We start from the raw sequence: 15,681 nt of genomic DNA, 5'->3' as shown, positions 1-15,681 counted from the left end.
CAACCACAAAGGAAGGAAGTTAATAGAACATTATATGGGAAACTTTGGTGTGTTGAAAGTCAAGATGTTTGTTCTTCTCCGGGGTCTGGCATTGAAAAACTTTTCCCCCAAAGAAAACAATTTTTACTGGGTTTAAACAGTTCAGTGGAATTCTGTTACCAGTTAGCCTTGTGTGTGTGTGCTCCATAGCTCAGTCATGCATAACTCTTTGCAACCGCATGGACAATAGCCCACCAGGCTCCTCTGACCATGGAATTATCCAGGCAAGAATACTGGAATGGGTTGCCATTTCTTCCTCCAGGGGATCTTCCTAAGCCAGGGATTGAATCTACATCTCTGGCAAATCCTGCATTGGCAAGCAGGTTCTTTACCACTGACCCACATAGGAAGCCAATCCAGTTAGCCTTGCTGCTGCTGCTGCTAAGTCGCTTCAGTTGTTTCCAACTCTGTGTGACCCCATAGACGGCAGCCCACCAGGCTCCCCCATCCCTGGCATTCTCCAGGCAAGAACACTGGAGTGCGTTGCCGTTTCCTTCTCCAATGCATGAAAGTGAAAAGTGAAAGTGAAGTTGCTCAGTCGTGTCTGACCCCCAGCGACCCCATGGACTGCAGCCCACCAGGCTCCTCCAGCCATGGGATTCTCCAGGCAAGAGTACTAGAGTGGGGTGCCATTGCCTTCTCCCCAGTTAGCCTTACTGCACAACAATTTTCTACATGCACACTCTTTCCCCTTTACTCCTGCTGTTACCCTGCTTTTTATCTGCAGAGTTTATCAATATAAAGAAAATTCCTAATTCAAGTACAGCAATAGTAGTGACTATGGCAGTTATTACTTCCTTAAATGGCACCTCACATTGTTCCAGTTCAGATATCTCACTGAAAATACATTGACTACTCACAACTACATCATTAGTAAATATCATTAAGGTTGCAGCGATCTATACTGTGCGGCTTTGATGAGGTCTGGTTTTCTAATGCCACTAGGGTCATAGGCAGATTCTGACCTTAGATCACTCAATTCTGAGCCAGTGTCCTTGCCTTTGTCTTGTAATTCTAGTACATACAATTTTACCTATAAAATTTTATAGATAAAATCCCTCTTGAGACAAGTTTTTCATTATCTATCCAAGTACTTTCTTTTATGCATTAAATCATATCCCAGGACATCCCACAACACCAGCTGCAACTTGAATTCTTGTTGCTTCTGTGTCAAAGTGGCCAATTTTTACTTTTACCCTAATATTTCTGAGTTCTAGTTCACTTCCCTGATATATTTGTAGTTGTTAGCAAGTTTTGTTTTTTTCAACTAGGGTTCCTGACATGTTAATAGGTAACCAACAAACATAATTTACTTAAAGTAAAATTAGAATAAAATAGATTATTTGGAAAATAAAGTGTAGCCTATTTTGGAATCCAAAACTTTCAACATTTAAATAAATATTTTTCCCCTCTAGGTACTGCTGCTATCAATTTTGTGGCTTTTGGCTATAATGTTCTGTTGATTTTCATCTAATCCCTATAACAACTATTTTATCTTCCTTGTTATAGGCCATCTGGCCTTTGAATTTTTAGTTATTGTTGCATATTATGAGCCTCACTCAGGATTCCCAGATGACACTTTGCTTTTAGTGCATTCATTTTTCCCCTCAGTAAAATAATTATTTTAACAGGAACAGGTGGATCAAAATTGTGATCTTTATCTTTTGTGCTAAAATTACATATAAACCTGCAGGTGAAAAGCTATGCTACAAATTTCAAAAATCTAGTTAGCTCTAGTTTCTAAATGTTATCCTGTTTTTCAGTTCAGTTTAGTTTAGTCGCTCAGTCATGTTCCACTCTGCAACCCCATGGACTGCAGCACGCCAGGCCTCCCTGTCCATCACCAACTCCCAGAGCTTACTCAAACTCACGTCCATAGAGTCAGTGATGCCATCCAGCCATCTTATCCTCTGTCGTCCCCTTCTCCTCCTGCCTTCAATCTTTCCCAGCATCAGGGTCTTTTCCAATGAGTCAGTTCTTTGCATCAGGTGCCCAAAGTACTGAAGTTTCAGTTTCAGCATCAGTCCTTCTGATGAATATTCAGGACTGATTTCCTTCAGGATTGGTCAGTTGGACCTCCTTGCAGTCCAAGGGACTCTCAAGAGTCTTCTCCAGCCTACAGTTCTAAAGCATCAATTCTTCAGTGCTCAGCTTTCTTTATAGTCCAACTCTCATATCCATACATGACCACTGGAAAAACCATAACTAGATGGACCTTTGTTGGCAAAGTAATGTCTCTGCTTTTGAATATGTTGTCTAGGTTGGTCATAACTTTTCTTTCAAGGAGCAAGGGTCTTTTAATTTCATGGCTGCAGTTACCATCTGCAGTGATTTTGGAGCCCCAAAAAATAAGGTCTGTCACTGTTTCCATTGTTTCCCCATCTATTTGCCATGAAGTGATGGGACCAGATGCCATGATCTTAGTTTTCTGAATGTTGAGTTTTAAGCCAGCTTTTTCGCTGTCCTCTTTCACTTTCATCAAGAGGCCTTCAGTTTCTCTTCCCTTTCTGCAATAAGGGTGGTGGTATCTGAGTATCTGATGTTATTGATACTTTTTACCAGAACTCTTGATCTCAGTTTGTACTTCATCCAGCCTGGCATTTTGCATCACGTTTTTAGAAGCTTTCTAAGTCTTTCACGCCTTCTCTTTTCCTCTCTCCCTCCCACATTTTTTAATCCCCTCCTTCCTTCTTCCTGCCAGTAGTATTTATTGAACCTTTATTTTGTACCAATAGCATACTAGATACTGATGATATGGCTGGAATTAAGACAAGCACGCTCATTGGCCTTACAAGCCATTGAAATATGTTGACCTATTTTTAAGCATTAGGGTCTAATTTGGGAATGTTTTTATATTTCTTATAAACCCATTGGCTTAAAGTAAAGCTAAATGTATCATAACAGTAAAATCCCAATCAGATCATGTTAGAATCCTTCTTTTCTTTTTGTAAGATGTGGGCTATATTTTTCCCAGTAATCTCTGTCTCTGCCAGTCATTCTAAATTGGCTGCCATTTCCCTACAGTCTCTGCCATCTTTTTGGTCCAGCACTGTTTCTGATGCAATTTTTTTTCAGTTTTATTGAGAAATAATTTTCACAGATCATGTATACATCTAAGACATACAGCATGATGGTTTGATTTTCATATTTTGTGAAATTATTACCGTAGTAGATTCAGCTAATAGCAGTCTTCTCATATAGATACAATAAAAAGAAAAGAAAGATGAAAAAACTTTTTCCTTGGGATCCATTTTAAGATTTACTGTCTTAACCTCCCTATGTATCATACAGCAGTGTTAGCTAGGGTCATCACGTCATCCATGACATCTCTAGTATTTATTTATCTTATAACTGAAAGTTTGTAACATTTGACCACCTTCCTCCAATGTCCCCTCATGCAACCCACTGGCTCTAAGATTCAGGTTCTACACACACGATGGTCACAAGGGTGAGGAGGGATGTGCAAGGCTATGTCTCTCTACCAGCAGGATGAGAACCTTATTTTTTCATACATAAATGATATCTGATAGCCCAGCCTTGCTCCTAAGAGCCTATAACTTCAAGAAATGGGCTCCTTTTATTTGTTTGCTCTTAGGTATGTTTGTGCATGCTCATTTGTGTCCAATTCTCTGGGGCCACATGGACTGTAGTCTGCTAGGCTCCTCTGTCCACAGAATTTTCCAGGCAAGAATACTAAATGGGTTGTCATTTCCTACCTACTCCAGAGGATCTTTCCAACCTAGGGATCTAACCCGTGTCTCTTGTGTCTCCTGCACTGGCAGGTGGATTCTTTACCACTAGCGCCACCTGAGAAGCCCTGCTCCAGGCTAATGGTGTCCTTGATTATATCATTGAAAACATATCTTCCTTCTTTCAACCCGCAAATCATCCTTACTTGCCAGCTTCTGATTTTCTTTGCAACTGTAAAAATGGAATGACTATATGCTTTCTTTCTTTTTGCAAAGGCTGGAAGCCAGAAGAAAGGCGGGAGTTCAAAAAACTGTGGATTGCTTTGGCAAGCCAAGCAGCCAGCTGTTAACTGGAGTTCCACAGGACTAGCCAGGGATGTCAGTGGCTGACTCTGGCATCTGTGTTATGAACGACGTCTTGGGATAAAATTGCCCTTCTAGTGTCTTGGCAGCTTAAGACATCTCAGACTGAGATGAAAACATGGCTCTCACTGCCTCAATGAGTGGCTGGAATATTTTGGACCTACTTGAGCCAGTATGAGATTTATGCACATTCCTGGATTTTCAACCCAGCTTTGAATTGATATTCGACACCCAAGAAGTAGAGACTTACAATGAAAAACATCTTTAATTGGTTCAAAGCTACCAAGTTCCATTGCCGGTGAAGAAAAGAGTATTTTTAGAGGTTTGTTCTGATCTTTCATCTGCTTGTGACTGCTTTTCCTAATCAAAAGTAGCAACGTAAGAGTCTTTCTTGTTTGCTGTTTGAAACAGAGTACTAATCTTTAGAGGCAAGCAGAAGGAAATTACTCTTTTCACTGGCAATAGCTGTTTAAATTTCAAAGATTATATTAAAAGATGTGTCCTTATTCTGTTTACACATTCTAATCCTTTCCAGTAGCAGCTTGGATATTATACCACAGGCTTTGGGTTTTTTTAAAATGGAGATGTAGGCTCAGGAAGCTCAGTTCATAAGATGTGGAAACAATGATTGCTATTAGGACACGTCTGAAAGCGGGGCAGGAGATGAATAGGTGAATTAAGCCACCATATGCCCAGTTAATTAGGTAAAACCCTGGCACATCAGAAAATGCTTATCTGATTTAAATAGGAAATGTTTCACCCAAGAAAGCAAAGAAATGAAAATAGAAATTAAATCATATATTGCTGACTAGTTACAGCTCAAATGCTTTACAACTATGGCATTAAAAACATTATTTTAGGAAAAGCAAACTATTGACAATTCAGAAAAGTTCTTTTACGTAGAGGGCTTGTTGAAAACCTCATTCACACACACATATGTATGGATGTGGTGGAGAAGGCAGTGGCACCCCACTCCAGTACTGTTGCCTGGCAAATCCCATGGACGGAGGAGCCTGGAAGGCTGCAGTCCATGGGGTCGCTGAGGGTCAGACACGATTGAGAGACTTCACTTTCACTTTTCACTTTCATGCATTGGAGAAGGAAATGGCAACCCACTCCAGTGTTCTTGCCTGGAGAATCCCAGGGACGGGGGAGCCTGTTGGGCTGCCGTCTATGGGGTCGCACAGAGTCGGACAGGACTGAAGTGACTTAGCAGCAGCAGCAGCATGTGTACATAATTATATATGTACAAATATACTTCATTGCTAAAGTATAAACTTCTAGAAGGAATAGATAATATGTTTGGAAAGACCATGATAAGATGAAGAGTGAGTGCCTTCTACATATTCTACATTTGTAGTTAAAATTGCATATCTTAAGGAAAACAGTTAAAAGATGATTTTTTTAGTCAGGAAAACCCTGTAGGTTTTCTCTCAGACATCAATTTTATGTGGAAAGGAAAACACCATTTAAAGATTTTAAAATATTTGTTGTTTATATACACCATTGTTTTACTGTTGTTTAGTTGCTGAGTCGTGTCCAACTCTTTTGTGATCCCATGGATGGTAGCCCATCAGGCTCCTCTCTCTAATGGGATTTCCCAGGCAAGAATACTGGAGGGGGTTGCCATTTCCTTCTCCAGGGGATCTTCCTGACCCAGGGATTGAACACATGTCCCCTGTATTAGCAAGCAGATTCTTTACCACTGAGCTACCAGGAAAGTCCAACTATATATACTATATATATATATATATACTCACACACTATATATATACAAACATATACCATATATATATTCCTCATATTTTTCATTTATTCTCAAAATTTTCTTGTAATAAGTAGACAAATATGATTGAAGTTTTATTTACAGGAAAGACAGCTTAGGTGCACTGCAAGGCCTACTCTTATGACAGATGATTGCTGTGTAGTAGTAAGATGACTCATCACGCCTTGGTTGTTTATTTAGGAATGAGAAGTACAGGACTTACATATGTCTGTCTATTCCAGACAGAATTGAGCAAACATTTCAGTAATGTCTTTGTCTGATAATCTGCACTGTCAACTGTGCAGTCCGGGCTGTGTAGCCACACTGGCTAGTGATAAGGAAAGGAAGACAGAAATGCAGGGATCCACTTGAGATCACACCCTTTCAACTGGTCAGTATAAACTCTGCTCTCCTGCGTTATCCACAAACCACACTTGATTAAGTGCAAACGCCCTCTGACCAGTTGTATTTTACATACAGTGGGATTAATAGAGGGCAAATTCATAACCCCAATTATAACACTGGCTTAAGTGTCAGACTGACTAATAAAATTTTCTAAACTGCTAACTTAAAATACTAAGGAATAAATTTTTATGTTTTACATTTATATGACATATTACAAACACTCATTTTCATGTTTTATTGTGTTGTATGAGACTCTTAAATATCATAATGCTGCTGCTGCTGCTAAGTCACTTCAGTCGTGTCCAACTCTGTGCGACCCCATAGACGGCAGCCCACCAGGCCCCTCCATCCCTGGGATTCTCCGGGCAAGAACACTGGAGTGGGTTGCCACCTCCTTCTCCAATGCAGGAAAGTGAAAAGTGAAAGTGAAGTCACTCAGTTGTGTCCAACTCCTAGCGACCCCATGGACTGCAGCCCACCAGGCTCCTCCGTCCACGGGATTTTCCAGGCAAGAGTACTGGAGTGGGGTGCCATTGCCTTCTCCAAATATCATAATAGTATGGTATTAATTTTTAATCATTTCAAACAAGTGTTGAAATATCTTTAAACAGTCAAGATGGATGCTCAAAGATTAGCCATTCTAATATATGTATATATAATGTTCATATCAATTTTAATATGAGCTAAAGGGTATATGCAGGTCAGGAAGCAACAGTTAGAACTGGACATGGAACAACAGACTGGTTCCAAATAGGAAAAGGAGTACCTCAAGGCTGTATATTGTCACCCTGCTTATTTAACTTATATGCAGAGTACATTATGAGAAATGCTGGGCTGGAAGAAGCACAAGCTGGAATCAAGATTGCCAGGAGAAACATCAATAACCTCAGATATGCAGATGACACCATCCTTATGGCAGAAAGTGAGGAGGAACTAAACAGCCTCTTCATGAAAGTGAAAGAGGAGAGTGAAAAAGTTGGCTTAAAGCTCAACATTCAGAAAATGAAGATCACGGCATCTGGTCCCATCACTTCATGGGAAATAGATGGGGAAACAGTAGCAACAGTGTCAGACTTTATTTTTGGGGGCTCCAAAATCACTGCAGATGGTGACTGCAGCCATGAAATTAAAAGACACTCCTTGGAAGGAAAGTTATAACCAGCCTAGATAGCATATTAAAAAGCAGAGACATTACTTTGCCAACAAAAGTCTGTCTAGTCAAGGCTATGGTTTTTCCAGTGGTCATGTATGGATGTGAGAGTTGGACTGTGAAGAAAGCTGAGCACTGAAGAATTGATGCTTTTGAACTGTGGTGTTGGAGAAGACTCTTGAGAGTCCCTTGGACTGCAAGGAGATCCAACCAGCCCATTCTAAAAGAGATCAGTCTTGGGTGTTCTTTGGAAGGAATGATGCTAAAGCTGAAACTCCAGTACTTTGGCCACCTCATGCAAAGAGTTGACTCATTGGAAAAGACCCTGATGCTGGGAGGGATTGGGGGCAGGAGGAGAAGGGAACGACAGAGGATGAGATGGCTGGATGGCATCACCGACTCGATGGACATGAGTTTGAGTGAACTCCGGGAGTTGGTGATGGACAGGGAGGCCTGACGTACTGCAATTCATGGAGTCGCAAAGAGTCGGACACAACTGAGTGACTGAACTGAACTGAACTCAAAGGTGTTTTGCAGTTTGGAAGAAAGCCCTAATCTTTGGAGGCAGACAGAAACTTGCCATTTTCTTTAGCAATTTTATGTATATTTGATGTTTGCATTAGTAATTTTTATATGTTATTTTGTCTCCCAGATTAAAGATATATCATATTTGCCAGTTTTCATTCAGTTCAGTTACTCAGTCATGTCCGACCCTTTGCGACCGCATGAATCGCAGCATGCCAGGCCTCCCTGTCCATGACCAACTCCCAGAGTTCACTCAAACTCATGTCCATTGAGTTGGTGATGCCATCCAGCCATCTCATCCTCTGTCGTCCCCTTCTCCTCCTGCCCTCAATCCCTCCCAGCATCAGGGTCTTTTCCTATGAGTCAACTCTTTGCATGAGGTGACCAAAGTATTGGAGTTTTCATTAATCTCCTTCAAATTCCACCATGACTGCAGAATTCTAATGAAAATGTATATTCAATTGTCTTTTCCAATAACCTAAAATATGTCATTTCATTTTTGGATATAAAACAGGGAAAATCTACTTTCAGGGTTAGAAAATATCTTGACCTAGAGAGTAAACTTTCTCAAGTACATAGGATAAGAAACAAAGTCAAAAGTGGTCCCTAGGGATGTTTATATTAGATGAAAAGATTTCATTAGAAAGACTGGCAAGTTTCAGCAATTTAGACTTTTCCCACAATCTCAACATAGAAGCACATTCCAAAGACTACCCAAAGCAATTTATAGATTCAATGCAATCCCTATCAAGCTACCAACAGTATTCTTCACAGAGCTAGAACAAATAATTTCACAATTTGTATGGAAATACAAAAAACCTCGAATAGCCAAAGCGATCTTGAGAAAGAAGAATGGAACTGGAGGAATCAACCTACCTGACTTCAGGCTCTACTACAAAGCCACAGTTATCAAGACAGTATGGTACTGGCACAAAGACAGAAATATAGATCAATGGAACAAAATAGAAAGCCCAGAGATCAATCCACGCACATATGGACACTTTATCTTTGACAAAGGAGGCAAGAATATACAATGGATTAAAGACAATCTCTTTAACAAGTGGTGCTGGGAAATCTGGTCAACCACTTGTAAAAGAATGAAACTAGAACACTTTCTAACACCATACACAAAAATAAACTCAAAATGGATTAAAGATGTAAACGTAAGACCAGAAACTATAAAACTCCTAGAGGAGAACATAGGTAAAACACTCTCCGACATACATCACAGCAGGATCCTCCATGACCCACCTCCCAAAATATTGGAAATAAAAGCAAAAATAAACAAATGGGACCTAATTAACCTTAAAAGCTTCTGCACATCAAAGGAAACTATTAGTAAGCTGAAAAGACAGCCTTCAGAATGGGAGAGAATAATAGCAAATGAAGCAACTGACAAACAACTAATCTCAAAAATATACAAGCAACTCCTAACAGCTCAACTCCAGAAAAATAAATGACCCAATCAAAAAATGGGCCAAAGAACTAAATAGACATTTCTCCAAAGAAGACATACAGATGGCTAACAAACACATGAAAAGATGCTCAACATCACTCATTATCAGAGAAATGCAAATCAAAACCACTATGAGGTACCATTTCACACCAGTCAGAATGGCTGCGATCCAAAAGTCTACAAGTAATAAATGCTGGAGACGGTGTGGAGAAAAGGGAACTCTCTTACACTGTTGGTGGGAATGCAAACTAGTACAGCCACTGTGGAGAACAGGGTGGAGATTCCTTAAAAAACTGGAAATAGAACTGCCTTATGATCCAGCAATCCCACTGCTGGGCATACACACTGAGGAAACCAGAAGGGAAAGAGACACGTGTACCCCAATGTTCATCGCAGCACGGTTTATAATAGCCAGGACATGGAAGCAACCTAGATGTCCATCAGCAGATGAATGGATAAGAAAGCGGTGGTACATATACACAATGGAGTATTACTCAGCCATTAAAAAGAATACATTTGAATCAGTTCTAATGAGGTGGATGAAACTGGAGCCTATTATACAGAGTGAAGTAAGCCAGAAAGGAAAACACCAATACAGTATACTAACGCATATATATGGAATTTAGAAAGATGGTAACAATAACCCTGTGTACGAGACAGCAAAAGAGACACTGATGTATAGAACAGTCTTATGAACTCTGTGGGAGAGGGAGAGGGTGGGAAGATTTGGGAGAATGGCATTGAAACATGTAAAATATCATGTTTGAAACGAGTTGCCAGTCCAGATTCGATGCACGATACTGGATGCTTGGGGCTGGTGCACTGGGACGACCCAGAGGGATGGTATGGGGAGGGATGAGGGAGGAGGGTTCAGGGTGGGGAACACATGTATACCTGTGGTGGATTCATTTTGATATTTGTCAAAACTAATACAATTTTGTAAAGTTTAAAAATAAAATAAAACAAAGATACATGTGCATATATATTTTTTTTAAAATCAAATAATGAGATTTGTACATCCATGTTAAAAATAGTTCACCCAGTTTTCCAATTGGATTGTTATTTCCATCCTCACCACAAGTGAATTTAGACACACTGGAGTGGAATATTTCAAATTAGAGTTAATAGCAAAGAAGTAATAGATGTTTTCATTATGTTTTAAATAATGGAAGAATGACTTTCCCTATAATCACTACTGATAAAGAAAAAACTTCTGCACAAATGCCCTTACAAATGAAATACCTTAAATGATGAGATCTAATCACCCCATTCTCTCTCTGTTGGTCTTAACATATTGCAGAGCTGACATTCCAGATGCCAGCTGGCAGCCCAATTTAAAGATGCAGCAGCCTAAAGAAGTGTACAAAAGAGCTTATAAGCTAACTCCATGCTGCATGTCATGAAATCCACTGCCATCTCATGAGCAATCGCAAAGCTCACAATGCAATGAAAGAATTAATTAGGAACCTAGACGAAACTCCTGTGGCACTGTGGCTAGCTTCCCTTTTAACCCTATTTGTTGTCATTCCAGTAATATGCTGTTTGTGCTTTCAGACTGCATCATAAATTCATTTGAAGGTTTTCTAATATATTCATATCCTTCAATAAGATGAACAATTGAAAAATTTATTGTCTAAAAATGCATTTGATAGAAAATTTTACTTGTTGGTCTTTCATCAAAACACCTTTGCATTTTCAAAGTCATTGTTTGGAGCAGTCAGTTAAATATCTGGGTTTTATATAGGATTCTCGATTTTGGGTTGTCCAAGGGAAGTGTGGCTACAGGATCCTACTGCTTTGAAATCAACAGAAGCAAGGAAATATAAAGGTAATTTAAATAAAACTATTGCTCAGCGATGCTCAGCAGACATAAATGAATATATTTTTTAGAAGCTGTGAATACTTTATTACAACCAGTGTTCTTTTTAATGTGTTTCAGAGGCATTGCAGGTACTGTAATTCCAAATGATTTCCACTTAAAGTCCTCACCAGATATGGTTTGCAGTTAAACTAAAATCCCCCCCCAAAAGGTCAAGATGAACACAATCACTACTACACTGGAGCACAGAATAATAAAGGCCCTAGATGTACAGCTTATAAGCATGTAAGTTGCATATACATGCCCCAAGAAGTTTAAGTATTTAGAGCTTATTATTAGATTTATTAGATAATCATACTTTTTAAAACATCTCTTTCTTCTGGTTTTCTGGTTGCCCAACTTTGAGATATTTAATTACTCATCAACAGAGACAGTTCAATACTTCTGTAGTCTTCATCATCTGATAGTAGATCTATACTTTTATATTGGTGCCAATGGCCAAAATTCTATTTTTGAGGCATTTAAAGGTTCAAGTCAAAGTTAATCTGGAAGCAGTATTTGTCTATCTATTCATTTGTTCATGAGGAACAGCACAGAAGAGTGCTTAAAGGTGAGCACTCTTTATTTGTGAGAACATTTATTTGTTCAAATCTAGCTGTATCACTTATTTACCATATGTCATTTGATAATATATTTAACTTTCCCCTCTACACTTCAGATCATCATCATAAAAATGAAGACAATTACAGAATCTCCCACTCAAGTTATATAATAAATTAAATGAAAATTCCATTTAGGTAATACTCAATTTGGACATGGCATAGAGAAAAGCCCTCAAAAACTATCATATTTATTTATAAAACCCTTGTTTTAAACTTATTACAGAATGGAGTTATGTTAGAAGTTGGGAACAAAATTATGTATGATATAGCACTCCACTCAAAACGTATAGCCTAGTCAAGAAACAAAAACAAATAATCCTAAAAGGACTTGATGGGAAGACCCAGGAAAAACAACTGTTTTCAGTCATGAAGTCACAGATCCCCTGATCCCAAGGGTCCCAAGAAATCCAAACTTTCCAGTACACTTAGTTGAAATTTGCAAAGCCTCTAAGCCAATGAAATCATCAGTCACAAAAACTAAGGGCATAATCGCATTGGTCAAGTCCTATGTTAAGATAAAACATGGATAAACCAACTACAACAGGAGAGGAGAAACAGGGACCAGTGAAAATTTTATGAAACTTGTCCGCCATGTTGGAACAAGTACCCTGTCTTGGTAATTTTGGGGGATTAATGTTTAGGAAGGGATTGATTAGAACACTGTGGTAGAGAGGGAGAGAGAGTGTATAAACGATGACTATTTCTTGCTTTTTCTTGGCCTTTTGGTTCAGCACAAAACTCAAGTCTTTTAAAAGTCAGAAAGTTTAACTTGCTATGTTACATTTACATAATATCTTGTGGATAAAGAATATTTGCAACAGCTCAGACAATACCTGAAAATGATACCACTACAGTTTCTAAGGCTGAATCTATTCTTTATACAGAACATCCATAAAGCCTGATATGACATTCATTTTCATTTTACAAACAGCTCTTCTAAAATATATTTAAATAGCATTCTGCTTCAAGACAGTGACTGAGGCACTTTGGAGATCCTATAAATTATTCCTCACTAGTAAAGGAGTCGTGAGGGAAAGCAAAAATAAATATCAAGGGGAATTTCATAAGACTTCAAATGCCATATGGGAACAGGGTAAGAGAAGCAGGTATTTATATGCAACATGAAAGACCTAAAAGAAATAGCTTTGAGGAAAGCTTTTTGGCACAAAATTTTATCTGTATGGACAGTAAAGAAGAATCAGCCACATCCAGCATTCTAGTTCAGTCTTTGCTAAAGGACTAAAACAAAATCCTACTGCGGCACATATGCTCTTAAGGAACAGCTTAAATTAACATTACTTATGTTCATAGAACTTTTTAAAAAGATATTTTAGAGTGAGAACCAAAATATACCATGTTTCTTAAGTGTGGGTTAGAGGAGGATGGAGGATTTGGCACATGTAAATTGAAGTTTAAAATGAAATGACCACATTAACAGTGTTGATGGACATTTGGGGAAAAAATATATAAGGTTGACAGGTGGCTAATTGTAAGAATAAGCTATTTCTGTAACTGGTTGAAGAAAAGAAAAAAAAGGGATGTTAAGGTTTGGAAAAGTCATGGGTGTAGAGCACAACAGAAAGGTAAGAATCAGCCATTTTCTCCTAATTCCAAATATCAAATACAATTTAAGAAAGAAAGGTGTCACTGGAGGAGGCTGGGAGTCAAGGTGGCTCTCTGGTAAATTCACCACTGTTCAGGGCTTCAGGCTCAGAAAGCCAAGTTTTTTCAGCACCAAAAGAAGAGTCTATATACAGATGAATCATGTTTATAGAAATTAATTTCTGACAATCAAAACCCCTGAACAAAGCAATTAGCAATTCGTCAGGAAGAAGTAATGACAAACTTCTGATAATATGTTTACCCTCACAAGTCATCAACAAATTAATATTAAAACCAAGTTGGTCTCGGTTTTGCACATTTTAAAAAATATAAGTAATGTTAAAGCCAAATGGTCATCAAGTATGTCAGGAAATGAGCATTCCCAGCTACTCCTTTTGGATACATAAATGAATACAAATATTCTATAGTGAAATTTAATGAAACCACAAAATCCTTCCATGAATATTTATAGGCCTAAATCTTGGGTAAATTATCTTATTAAATTAGTTGGAAAGTATATAAATATATATATATATATATATATATATAGAGAGAGAGAGAGAGAGAGAGAGAGAGAGAGAGAGAGAGAGACATTCTTCAAAATGTTGAAGAAAAGAAATGGAAACAACCTAAACTTGAAAACACTGGTTTCAGAATAATCTCAGGAAAGTAGAACTGGGAGAACTCTAATGTTTTAATAGGAACCTCAATTTATTTTAACTACTCTGGGAAGAGATTTACTGCATGAACAAAAGGCAGATGGTCTGCCAGGGAGAGAGAGAAAAAGGAGATACATTATTCTATCCAAGACCCTTGGCTAAAGATGGCAAAGTTGAACATTATGACTATGTCTGAAATATCAGCTGAGGGAAGACAGTCTCAGAAAATCTATCTCAGAGTCAGTGGGGGCTTCCCAGTGGCTTAGTAGTAAAGAGTTAACCTGCAATACAAGATATGCAGGTTTGATCCCTGGGTCAGGAAGATCCTGTGGAGTAGGAAACAGCAACCTACTCCAGTATTTTTGCCTGGAAAATCCTATGGACAGAGGAACCTGGTGGGCTGCAGGAAGTCCATAGAGTTGCAAAGAGTCAGACACAACTGAGTGACTGAGCATGCACTTATTAATATCATCTTATATTTGTGTTCTAATCACGTGTCTACCAGAAAAGTTCCTGAAAATACAGTCTGTTTTTTTAATAGAAAGAGATTGTGTGAACCTGCCTTCCTGAGAATTATGGTCTACTAGCTAGTTTTGGACTTATCTTTGAAATCTAATTAAATGATACTATTTTTTATTAAGCTATCTTTGTTTTGACTTTTAAAATTTTTAATTGCTTTTAATTTTAGAATAGTTTTAGATTAACAGAAAAGTTACTATACTAGTACGGTCCCCATATGTCTCTTACACTCAATTTCCCCTATTTTATATATATTACCTATTATGAATATATTCGGAGAAGGCAATGGCACCCCACTCCAGTACTCTTGCCTGGAAAATCCCATGGACAGAAGAACCCGGTGGGCTGCAGTCCATGGGGTCACTGAGAGTTGGGCACAACTGAGCGTCTTCACTTTCACTTTTCACTTTCATGCATTGGAGAAGGAAATGGCAACCCACTCCAGTGTTCTTGCCTGGAGAATCCCAGGGACGGGGGAGCCTGGTGGGCTGCCGTCTATGGGGTCACACAGAGTCGGACACGACTGAAGCGACTTAGCAGCATGAATATATTACATGACTATCTTATACTACTATAGAGCATTTGTCGCAACTAAGGAATCAACATTTCACATTAGTATTAACTAAACTACACACTTTTTTCATGTTTTAACTTCTTCATTAAATTTATTTAAGAAAGAAATGACGTCTTTAATCTGTCCATGTTATTTGGTCAATATGTCTTAATATGGTTTTCCCTTGTGGCTTCGCTGGTAAAAGATCTGCCTCCAATGCTGGAGACATGGGTTCCATCCCTGGGTTGGGAAGATCTCCTGGAGAAGGGAAAGGCTATACACTCCAGTATTCTGGCCTGGAGAATTCCATGGACTATACAGTCCATGGGGTTGCAAAAGTTGGACACAACTGAGCGACTTTCACTTCACTTCACTTCATGTCTTAATATAAAATTTTAGTAAATATTCATTCTGTCAAAAAAAGCTCAAAAGTTTTTATTTCTTAAAATATGCATAAATCTATACTCCAAGTAAC

General features: G+C 38.6%; 1 pseudogene; it reads right to left on the bottom strand.

The window, feature by feature from the left end:
- The window catches only part of LOC129634132 (elongation factor 1-alpha 1-like), a 364,634-nt pseudogene that overhangs the window by 71,160 nt on the left and 277,793 nt on the right, over positions 1-15,681 (bottom strand).

Source organism: Bubalus kerabau, chromosome 19 (genome assembly GCF_029407905.1).
Source record: "Bubalus kerabau isolate K-KA32 ecotype Philippines breed swamp buffalo chromosome 19, PCC_UOA_SB_1v2, whole genome shotgun sequence".
Taxonomy (NCBI): domain Eukaryota; kingdom Metazoa; phylum Chordata; class Mammalia; order Artiodactyla; family Bovidae; genus Bubalus; species Bubalus kerabau.
Note: the sequence above shows the minus strand (reverse complement) of the source record. Positions and strands in the feature narration are given on the sequence as shown.